The following is a 12,859-nucleotide window of genomic DNA, read 5'->3' as shown; positions in this document are numbered from 1 at the left end:
TTTGTGTATCTTCTTACACAGAGCCTGGGGGTCTGTCATGGTTCAGAGCTGGACTACATCATCGATTTCTCAAACTTCAACTTTTAGCTTAGGGATCGAGCCCCTCGGTTCAGCAAGACCACTGCTGCTCTCCCTTTCCTCCCCAAGAGTTTAGATTTCTGGGTTTAGATTTAAATCAAAGGAAACTGGGGCTAGGAAATTATTGCACGATTCTTTTTTGCAGGGAACAGTTTTCTTGGAAATCTTGAAAGTCCTGGTAGGTTGATGAGAAGGCTAAATCGTTTTATTGCCTGTGTCTCATGTAATTTTTTTCTCTTTACGAGGATTATTAATTTCCCAACTTGCTATCTTTTTAAAAATGGTCTCGAGACTCAGTGATCACAATTACAAAAATGCAGGGTGTATTCTTGTAAAAGTAATTAGATGAGTGGATGGCGAATGGAGAGGTGGATAGATAATAGATAATACAGTTCAGTGGGAAGACTAAAATAAAGCTAAATGCAAAATACTAGGATCCTAAAATTTCTTTGTGTTATGTATAACATGCTGCTACTCTTCATAAATAGCTTGATTGCAATTGTCTAGGAATAAAAAATGGAACCTAAGTTTTTCATGGGAGCCTTCATGGTTTTTCTCCTTAGAACGTAGGCTCCTGGAGAACAGACTGATGTCTTATTTTTCTTTTCTATGCAAATTCAAGACATGTGTATTAAGCATTTCCTAAAATGCATTGCCCTGTGTCCAGTACTGAATACTTGTTAAATACATGAATAAAAGAAAAACAACAAGCAGAAAAAATGAAAGGATGTTCGAAAAATCTTACCTAGAATTGACCTTTTCAGTTTTGTAATCCAGTGTAAAGTGTTTTTCTGACCACTGCTGCAGAGACTGATGGAAACCGGCTACTAGGGGAGATTCGGATGATTGTTTTACACAAAAACGTAAAAATAAAAACTATTCCTTTACTCCAAGTGTCAATTCCATGAAAAGCCCTTCCTACAAATTTTGAATGTAAAGAGTTTAACTTCACATCGCTTCTGCCTTCTCAGTGGTGGCTTTTCTCACTCTTCACTGGGTTTTCTCAGCGGTGTTCATAACATTGTCTCAGGCTTTAAAGATGAAGTGTGTTTGCGATGAAAAAAGTTTTCTTCAAGCTTCCTGGAAGGAGCGTCCTCTGTTTATGCTTAACCACAAAGTGAGGGTAGATTTTCTCTGCAGAGGGTGGAGGGTTGTATGTTGGTGATTTGAGATGCAAACTCTCCTACGGAATTATTTCGATATTGAGAGCAGGTCTGTCAGTATTTACACAGCTCAGTGTGGAAACTCAGATGGATTCAGCCAAGCTAATGAAGAAGTGACATCTTTCTTTTGTTTTTTCCTTTCTGTTTTTTTTCTTTTCTTTTCTTTATTTGGCATGGTTTGCTTTCGTTGATAGCAATATGAAATGTTGGACTACTTACGTATAATAAATATTTCATATAAATTATACCATTTAATACAACAACCTTAAAAGGTAGATAATATTATTCCAATTTTAAATGAGCAAAGCAAGACTCAGAGAAGCTATTTTTCTAAGGACGCACAGAATGAACACAGATCTGTCTGTGTATAGGGTTTATTCTTAGCTACTATACAGATTTCAAAAAATGTTTTTCATGTTTCAAGACACCGAAGTAGATTTTTAAACAGAGGCTGCAATTTGTTGGTCCTCCTAAAGAGAAGGGAAACCAGTAACCTAACTTTAACATTAAATAATTTGGTGTATATTTGACAAGTACCATTGAATTTCCTTTACCTAATATGATGTTAGGTTCTAGGATACAATGGTGGGGGAAAAAAGACACTGTTTTTGTATTCGCAGAAGTTGTATAATTTAGATCAGGAATTTCTGTATTCTATAGTTTATAGTAGGGGTTGGCAAATTATGGCCCACAAGTCAAATCTGGGCCAGGACCTGTTTTTATAAATAAAGTTTTATTGGAACTCAGTCACACCCATTTGTTTACACATTGTCTATAACTGCCATTGCACTGCAGCGATAGAATTTAGTAATTGCAACAGGGACTCTATGACCTACAAAGCCTGAAACTGTCTCCTGACCTCCGATATAGTTTGCTGGCCTCTCTTCTATCCCAGGAGCCAGCCAGACATTTAGGGATAGATAGATAGGTCTTTCTGGAGAAAATGACATCCGAGCCATCATTAAAAAAAAAATTTTTTTTTAAATGTTTATTTATTTTTTGATAGAACACAAGCATGGGAGGAGAAGAGAGAGAGGGAGACACAGAATCGGAAGCAGGCTCCAGGTTCTGAGCTGTCAGCACAGAGCCTGATGTGGGGCCTGAACCCACAGAGTGTGAGATCATGACCTGAGCTGAAGTTGGACACTTAACCCAGGTGCCCCAAGAGCCATCATACTGATAGAAATTCTTTGGGAGTAGCAGGGTGAGATGGGGGAGCAACAGAGAGGTAGGACTGTTTTAGGCTTTGGGAACCCCTGTGGTAAGTCCTAGGATGAAGAAGAATGGTGCTTAGAAGACTTAAACTATTCAGTATGAATAGGGGCTAGTAACCTATATCGCAGCTCTGGGATCTTATGATTGTACCTTCTAAATGTACCTTCTAAATGTCGGGGTGGGATTACCTATCAACACTAACCCACAGATGTCCAGGCCAAGCTCCATTTTGAATTTTTTAAAATGTTTATTTATTTTTGAGAAAGAGAGAGAGAGTGCATGAGCAGGGGAGGGGCAGAGAGAGAGGGAGACACAGAATCCGAAGCGGGCTCCAGGCTCCGAGCCGTTAGCACAGAGCCCTTCACGGGGCTTGGACCCATGAACCCTGAGATCATGACCTGAGTGAATTCTTACTCTTAACTGGCTGAGTCACCCAGGCGCCCCTCCATTTTGGACTTTTAGGAATACTGAGCTATTGGCAGGGGAGTACCCATGGGGTGGTCATGTTGATATTGACTGAAGACAGGGTGAATCTGGTACTGGCCATGTGTCTCCAATCTAAGCCAATACCAGCATGAACTGGGCCATGTCTGAGTGCCTGTGATGGGTGGTTCTTGCTCTAATGGAGCTCATGAGTGTTCTAGCACAGCCTTTGGATGTAACTTACCCCTTCTTGAGTAGTGCTTTCTGACCCCACTCCCCTCCCTTGGGAGAAGATCTTGGACTTCAATCCCAGACCTTTAAATCGGGTCTCATCTACCCAAGTCTTTTGATGCTTTCTCTCCCCAGTTTTTATTGCCATACCTCCCAACCTTAGTCCTTTTTCTTTTCTGTGAGAGTTTAATTGTCTATTGAAAAAGAAGCTGGGGTTATTGAGACAGTATTGGGATGAGTATGAATTCTGATGCCAGAATCTCCAAGTTCAAATCTAAAAGCTGTGTGATATTGAGCTAACCACTTATTTTCTGTGTTTCTCCAGGCTTCACTGTTGAGGATATACCTTACTGAGTTGTTTCGAGGCAAAACTGTGTTAATATACTTAGAAATGTGCTTATGGCAAATGCTATATAGGTCTGAATTATCTTACCATTGACTAAAAACTCAGTTCTCCTTTCCTAGAGGGCAGTGGCTCCTAAGTCCCCAGACACTCCTGGAGAGTGAGGGAGACTGTCGTGATTCTATTTTGGGCTGGGTGTAGGGGAAACATCTGAGGTGTGTGCAGGGCAGGCAGGTCAAGAGTGCCTCATTCTCTTTGGGACCAAAATGTAAGGATGCTCCAAAAAATACAATTACCATGAGAAATATTATTTTAATGCAACATTTAAAGAAATGAAAATGTATATGAAAAATTCTGTGATCAACAAAACACCCAGATTTTAAATCAAGACACGCTCTGTGAATCCATTTTGGGGCCTAAGGCGAAAGGAAAGTCAACAATGCAAGTGGAGGAGGAGGCCTGACTCTCTACCAATGTAGCATGAAAGGGAAATAGAGCAAAACAGCCAGGTGTCCATAGGACAGCATGGGGAATGTCCATGACTTGACTATGCCTGGAGTGAAGATCGGGAAGCAGTGAGTAGACAGCCAGAAAGAGAATGCTATTTTATCAGGCTTGGTGAAGATTATAAGCTTTATCCCCCAGACAAAAGGAATCTTTGAAGGGTTTTAAGCTGGAAAATGGCATGATCTGATCCTTGCGGTGCATAAATCGGAGGTATTCAAATTTGTAGGTTTGAAACTGAACTGGGTCCAAAAATCTTTAGTTCTTTGGAGTCAAAAAGTAGCAAGTAGCTTTAAATAAAAGAAGCAGGTGGCTAACAGACACTGAAAAATTGCTCAGCATCACTAGTCATCAGAGAAATGCAAATGAAAACTGCAATGAGATACCAGTTCACATCCGTCAGAGTGGCTATTCTCAAAAAGACAAGAAATAACAAGTGTTGGTGAGGATTTGGAGAAAAGGGGACCCTCAGGGAATGGTGCATCTCCTGTGGAAAAACAGTATGGAGGCTTCTCAAAAAATTAAAAATAGAACTACAGTCCAGCAATGCCACTCGTGGGTATTTACGTGAAGGCAATGAAGACGTTACTTTGAAATGATATATATGCCCCATGTTCACTGCAGCATTATTTACAATAACCAAGATATGGAAGCAACTTACATGCCCATCAATAGGTGAACAGATAAAAAGGAGGTGATATATATATCAATATCGTCATATATATGTACTATTAATAAGCCATTAGAAGAATGATATCATTTGTGACAGCATGGATGAACCGAGAGGGTGTAATAGTAAGTGAAATAAGTGAGAGGAAGGCAAATACCATAATTTTTCAGTTACATGAGGGATCTAAATACAAGAACCAATGAACCAACAAAACCAAACCAGAAACAGATTCATAGATACAGAGAATGATCTGATGGTTGCTAGAGGGAAAGGGAGTGGGGGATGGGAACATAGGGGAAGGGGATTGAAAGGTTTAAACTTTCAGTTATAAGATAGATAAGACAGAGGATACAATGTACAGCATAGGGAATATAGTTAATACTCTTGTAACAACTTTGTGTGGTGACAGGTGGTAGCTGGGTTCATCAAGTGATCACAATGTCTCTAAATGCTGAACCACTATGTTGTGTACCTGAAACGAATATAATATTGTGTGGCAACTACACTTCAATAAAAAAATAAATTCCAAACAGTTGTCTTACAAATAAACTTTCTGTTACATACTTTTTAAAAACAAGAAGTAAATCTATATCTATCTTCTTGTGAAGGGATTCTGAGATCAGACAGTATTACTGTAATTCTGTTCAACATTAACTGGAAAAAACTGAAAGTCGATTCAACCAAGCTTTACTTTTGGTACTCCTCTACTTTGATCACTGCATATTTTATGAGCACCCTTGCTCAAATACTTGTGAACAAAATTGAAAGAGGCTATTAAAAGTATCTCTGGATGATGCTAAGTCCGTCTACATTTCCAGGATGATATTTTTGGCAAGAAGGGATCCATGATATGTGGTCGCTTTTTGTTGTAGTTTGAAATTACCTCATGGTAATTCTTTAAATTTTTCATTTAAAATGAAAGGTTAATAGTTATCCTGCACAGTTCCTGCAAAGTGAAAATGAGATTGGAAAGTTAAAATATAATTAATTTACTTTTCTATTATCCCTTCCGCTGGCGGAATATTCATGCATTCTGAACAGATAAGTTTTAAAAGAGGCACTAAATTGCAAGCGTTCACACTTGGATTCAGTTTAAAAGTTAAAAGCTTTCAGGCCAAATAAATTAGACAAGCATGCAAGATGAAGCTCCATTTCAATATTAATGAGTGCACGTGGCACCTTTTACATTGTTTTGTTTGTAGTTTCAGTATTAGAGTCAGAGATCTTGGAAGTTGCCATGGGACTATACTGCTCTTTAGTCTGCAAATGAATCATTACAGTTTGTAGCTGCCCAAATTTCAGCTGTGGCCTTTCGAAATGAAGACAGTCCCAGATTCTTTCTGGAGACTTGACTCAGAGGAGTGGCTCAGACACTCGCTTGCTTGGCTCAGAAACCCTCAGCTTTCTGTCAGTGATGGATCACTGAAGGCTCTCTGGTTGCCAGCAACAGAAACATTATGCAAGAATATAGATAAGTCCCTGGGATGCAGAAGAAAGACCACAATTAAATACTAAAGTTGTGTAGAAAGACAGAGCCAAGTTAGCGATCACAGTGGTACCTCAAGACAGCCTTAGCAGGATCCCTGAGATAAAAAGGTGAGCTGTATTTAGTCTACCTGTGCTTTATAATTCACGTAAAGATTATATAGATGATGTTTATAGGTGAAATGATAGTAGGATTATTCATTCTACAAATAATAATTGAGGACTTACTTATGCCAAGTACCCTGCCTGAGAATATTACATGAATCAGGCAGACATGGGCAAATGGGAGAATGCAGATGAGCCATAAACAGGTTTTAAGAAAAAAAAAAAAAATACTGCAGATTAGGTGCACTATAAAAAAAAACAAAAACAAAAACAAAACAGGGCAAAATGGCCCAAAGAGCAATGGAGGTCAAGAAATAGCACTAATTTAGGAAAGTCCAGGGAGGCGTGGTTGGGGGATCACCATTTGAGTTGAGTCCTAAATGATATGAAGGAACTCGTCAGGCAAAGATCTGGGGAAAGAGCATTCCAGGCAAAGGATACCACAAATACCAAGGCCGTGAAGCATGAATAAACCTGGAGAGTTTGAGGCAGGAGATCATAGAGGCTGGGGTGCAATGAAAAGTGATAGGGCATGAAGGGTGAAAAGGTGGTGGCGGCCATATGGCTGTGGTTCTCTGAGGAGCTGGGGAACATCCATGGAGTCCTGCTCGCTCTCTCACCTGGTCCTCTGAGCCCCTGAGAACCCTCATGCCTTAAGGCAAAAGCAAACTCCAGGTCAAGACCGACCAGTGGCTCACAGAGGAATTGAGGAGAATTTAGGGAATCCTCCGAAGGATACCCTTTCAACTCACAAATAACTCTCTGATTTGTCATTATGTTTAACCCCCCGAGAGCTTTAATTTGAAGTCTGGAGAGGGGCGCCTGGGTGGCTAGGTTAGTTAAGCATCTGACTCTTGATTTTGGCTTAGGTGATGATCTCACAGTTTGTGAATTCAAGCCTTGCATCAGGCTCTGTGCTGTGTCAGCTCAGAGCCTGCTTGGAATTGTCTCTCCCTCTCTCTCTGCCCCGACCCCACTCAGGCTCTCTCTCTCTCTTTCTGTCTCTCAAAATAAACGAACTTAAAAGAGATTTAAAAAAAGTGATGTTTGGGATTATTTCATTTATTTTACTTGGAAACTTAGTAAATAAGAATAATATAATTTATAATAACTTGAATGTTTTAATTTTTTGTGGTGTTGTCTCCTCAAATATCCTTGAATTTCTATGATCATAATTATAAATTGTAGCTAGTATCAGAGGGAAATTAATTTAGAGGACTCAATTAATTTTTCAAGTTCTAATTAAATTTGTACACCTTCAATAATTCACCACGAGGCTGTATAGCTATTGTTTTAAAACTTTTACGTCCCGTAGCAGTGTTTGTACAGACATATCAGTTGAATATATTTGATGTGGGTAGGACATCATGACATAATTTTCTTTATCTTTCTTAAACACCATCTCACATACAAAAATCTGCAGTTGGATGGGGCGCCTGGGTGGCTCAGTCGGTTAAGCGGCCGACTTCGGCTCAGGTCATGATCTCTTTGTCCGGGAGTTCAAGCCCCGAGTCGGGCTCTGTGCTGACAGCTCAGAGCCTGGAGCCTGCTTCGGATTCTGTGTCTCCCTCTCTCTGACCCTCCCCCATTCATGCTCTGTCTCAAAATATTCTGTCTCAAAAATAAATAAACGTTAAAAAAAAATTAAAAAAAAAAACAAAAAAAATCCCCAAAAATCTGCAGTTGGAATAACGATCAGTTAAAACCTGTAGAGGATTTGTATTATTTAGGATGCGTTTTGTCCATGAGTGGGAGACCCAGAATAATAGTGGACTAAACAAAACAGAAGTTTTCGACTCTCACGGATGAGTCAAAAGGTAGTCATTTAAAGGCTGGTGTCATACTTCTGCTTACCTGAATCCTGAGGGGGGCAAGTCCAGGCCTTCGTCATTTTTAGGGGGAAGCTCATCATTTTTAGGTACAAAACTGAGATTAGAGCTTTTTCCGTTGTATCTACATTTCACCCAGAAAAAGAGCAGAAAAGAGAAGGGACAAAGGATGAATATCAGCTATCATTTAGGAAAAATTCCCTGAAGGTCGCTCAGGGACACATCTCATTTATCAATAGCTTGCTCACATGGTCAAAGTTATCTACCAAAACAAAAACGAAAACAAAAACATAAAAAATGTGTGTGTTTTAAATGATGGATTGTCATATGCCCAGCTAAAAAATTAGAGGTTCCTCTAAAATGGAAGAAGGGGAATGGGCATTGGTGGGGGACAACAGGATTCTGCAACTGTACAAAATGTTGCCAGTTCCTTTAGAAATGTGCCAGTCCAACCATAATAAGGGAACCTGGGTAAAACTTTACATACTTATTTCATTAACTTTATATCTTTAACTAGTTCACATATTATTTTTCAATAAGTTAAGCAAAGAATATTCCATGGAAAACTCGGTATTCCCCCCCCCCCCCCCCCCCCCCCCCCCCCCGCCGGGAGATAGATCGAGTAGGGGACAGAATTAAATAATTAATGATAAGAAATGGAAAGAGTTTTGCCATCATAAATGTCATCGTGTTCAGGGTGGCTCTAACTTTAGTAGCAATTTGACAAGTCAATATGCTGCTCTATTTGATTGGGAATAGAATAAATTTCTGTCTCCACTAAATAGCTATGATCTTACACAAATTACTTAAATTGAGAGTCGTAGTGATAGTGATTGTAGCAGCAGTGAAATTAGTAGTAATAATATTGTTTATTTAATGAGAATATTTACCTCAGTGGTTACTTTGGAATCTGAATGAATTAGTGTATGTCAGGGCACTGGTGTTGCAGTTTGAATTTAACAATTAATACACGGGGAAATGTTCCAAAGATCCAAGATGCGTCCGGCTCGGGAGTCTTTTGCCCAGAGACCTCTCCTGAATACCATCCATGGATGGCTCAGCAGAGGGTTAAAAATGTCTGTTGCACATCTACCAGCAGAGTCTCTTCGCCTTCTCTATCTAGATTTTATTCTCCAGTGCCTAAGCTCTCTGTTTCCTTCATTGCAAACAATTAAATTGACCAGATATTTCTTGAGCTGTGAGCAAGGTGTGTTCTGTGCCCAGGTGCCCTGTGACTGATACCGAAACAAATCAGACAAACTTCTCTGCTCACAAGGTGCTTACAGTCTAAGATGGCAAAACAAATAGATAATAATCATGACAGTGCTCAGTTTGACAGGTCTGTCCTAAGAAAGGTGATGGTAACAACGATGTAAAATTTCTAAAATCCAGGTGGAGACATAGAGTAGATAAATTTCAGTGAGTAAATACTTTATCTTTCAGACAGACTGCCAATATATTGAAGAATGTTATAACTAGTGTGTGTGTGTGTGTGTGTGTGTGTGTGTGTGTCTGCTTTTGCTGATCTCCAAGCATCCATTTGTACTTTTCTCTGGTGACCACCCCTATCTCCTAAAGGGAAAATATGTGAGGGGGAGCTAAGAAAGGAAATAGACTGATTTATAGGACAATTAAAATGTGAATCAGTGAATTGCCTATAAAAGGCAAAAATATCATTTAGGAAACTGTAGCCATGTAGTTGTTTTTTTCTCCTGAGCTGTAACATCACTATAGATTACTTTATTCCTGTTTTATAATGCATAATGCAGTATAGTGGCTTTAAATTATTGCTATATTAATTATCCATGGATGGTGGCATTTTGCATATAAATAAAAGTGGTTTTTACTATTAATGTATGGCATAAAATCTTAGTTTCTGGTGTCAGTGCAAAAAGGGAAGCATTAATAATAAGACTGAGTTAAAATGAATATTTCAGTGGAGTTTGGAAAAGTGGGGATTTGGAGCCTAGTAAATTGTTAGACAAGTGGACACTTATGATTGGAACTTTTAGGAGAGAAGTATGAATAACATGTCATCATTCGGAGCAGAACGGGGGTTGGCAAATTACCGTCGGAGGGCCAAATAGGGCCAGCTGCCAGTTTTTATAAATAGAGTTTTAATGGCACACAGCCAAGCCCCTTCATTTACGTATTGCCTATGGTTGCTTTTGAACTGCAATGGCAGAGTTGACTTGTTGCACCAAAGGTGCGTTGCACGCAAAGCCAAAATGTTTACTTTTTGCCTCTGCAGAGAAAGTTTGCTGATCCCTGGAATTGCATGACAAGCCTGCTCCAGCCCAAGGAGCTGATTCCTTCTGTACTCTGTGTGTGTCAACACCCTTCTCCCAGATCTTCCCTCAGCTTCCTGGCTCTTCTTGTCATTCAATTCCTAGCATAGCAATCACCTCCGTAGGGCTCCTCAGGGAAAGGAGGAGCTCCAGAAAACCTGATCTCAATTAGCTTCTGAATTTCCTGCTCTCCTACCCTCCCCTTTCCCTACTATATTGCCCTGGTGCATTTGACTCAGAGCACTTTTCATGTCTGACATTACATTGTTTATTTTTCCCTCAATAGGATGTAGTGTCTACAAGAGTAGAGACATCTTGTCTGTCTACTTTGTCACTGAGGTCTGAAGACCTTATTTGTAATCCGCGTTGGCTGTTGACAGAATGGACCAGAATGTGAGCATGGTCACTGTGGCGGCCATCTTGGATGTGTTTCCAAAGGCAACAGTGCTTGTGGTCTGACCAGAGTCATCCTGCCCTGGGGTCAAAGGAAATACAAGTGTTGGTGATGATGGCACGAGACTCCATTGCATCTTAGGAAGTAGATTTCTCACTCTCCTGAGATGTTTGCTTTGAGGGTCTCTGGATAATAAGAGATTTGTAGAGAATGCCACAAACTGAAACATGAATCTTCTCTTTGTCACTTACCTCAGGGGTTTCCCTTCCTCTTCCTACAGGTATGTTTGTGAGGGAATCGGAGCCTGTGACATAAGCTAAATGTCACATGTGACTTCATCCTCACATCCTTCCTAACTTGGAGAGTGTGGCTTTGTGCAACTCAGTTCATCTTGCTGATTAACTGACCTGAAATTGTATCCATTTGCTTAATTTTATTGCCTTCCAAGGTATTTTTTCCAGACAATAGACACTATTAAATATTTAATTCAGCGACGAGAGTTCTGTTTATGGAATATTTATTAGATGCTTTTACTGAAGGTTTTTTATCTTCGGGTTTGCAACGGATAAATCTTATGACAAAGAGCTTCAAATTGGCTGTACTTTATGTCATCATTCTTTTGAGAGAGGACGCACAACGTGACAGTGTTCATAAACTCGACTGTGTAATTAGATGTGACCTAAGACACTCTACTATGTTCTTCTCTAACCTTACATACTAATAACCTGACCTTCCTAACTGTCCTTGAAAAAAAGTTGCTTTGTTTTTTTTCTTCACACTTCTAAGGGAAAATAAAGTGGCTTATATATCCTATTAACTGAAGATACTTGTAATGTCTTGATGGATCATTTTGTTTATTTGTACTTTCAACAATATTTATTGAGCCTTTTCTTTGTGCTAGGCTGTGCTGGCACTGGGGACAAAGTCATGGGCTCAATCACTCATGAGGAATATAGCTCAATCTATTACGAGGCTTCCCTTTAGAACTCATTTTCCAGTAAAAGACAAGCAGAGTAAAATGGAGATTTGAAGGCTATGTACAGGAAATTACAAGAGATATAATGTACCATTTTTGACATGAAAATTCCCACCTGAAACCAACTGAAATCCTAGTCCCCTCTTGAATTATTTGAACAAAAATGCCTAGCACATGTGGGTACACTGTGTAAACGTGTAATAATACTACCTGACTTTTCGAGCACTTATCAGATGCTAGATACTTTATGAACCAACATTATTTCTGTATCTTCAACATTGTTTCCACTTTCCAGATGGGCAGACAGAGTCATGAACACGTAGCTATTGGTTGACTGGGTCCAGTTTCAAGCCAAAGTCTTGGGCTCTAGGGCTCTGATACTTCCTAGCTTCCCCACTGCCTCTTGTATCTTCTAAGAGAACGCAGTTTGCTTTTCAGCATTTTAAGAAATATCCAGGAATCAAAACATGTTTTCACTTCTCCTCACACTGGTTGTTTCCTGGTATGACGATGCAGGTGCATATAAACAGAGGGAAAAATCTAAACCAGTGGTGCTCAAGCCAAGAACATCAGTGTTCCACCGACCACGTTGGAACCACTGGAATATTTCTCCAGGTGGGAATTGAAATGGTGACAACTTGCTTTCAAATGGACAAACTCACACATGCACATGTACATACATCGTGGATTCACCCAGGATATTTTATTCCAGGTTTTCTGGAGTGAAACACAGGAATAGGTATTTTTAGTGAGATCCACAAATCCTTCTGATGTACTTTTAGTTCTAAACGCTTAGCCTGTTTTTTCCAACTCTGAGAAGGTAGATTTTTACCCTTCCACTTTATTCTTACGGATTTAGATTTTCCTTGCGTCACTGAGTTTCTTTCTTCAATCTCAGGGAAAGAGACTACTCCAATAAGCTTCTGTTTTGTGTGCTCCGATTACTTCCTTTAAAACTTATTTTCCAGTCCTGCTTCACATGGATTAGAGACACTGCCTCTTACGCTCTACTAATGACAGCAGGAGATTCACAATGTTGAAATTTTACCAGTGAGGCAGATGTAAAAGTCAACACTTACACATCTACCAGGCATTCCCGCAATGCTGTGCTGAAGTAGCCAAGAACTGATCCGTATCCTTTTGCACAAACACTAG

This window comes from Panthera uncia (genome assembly GCF_023721935.1).
Source record: "Panthera uncia isolate 11264 chromosome A3 unlocalized genomic scaffold, Puncia_PCG_1.0 HiC_scaffold_11, whole genome shotgun sequence".
NCBI lineage: Eukaryota > Metazoa > Chordata > Mammalia > Carnivora > Felidae > Panthera > Panthera uncia.
Note: the sequence above shows the minus strand (reverse complement) of the source record.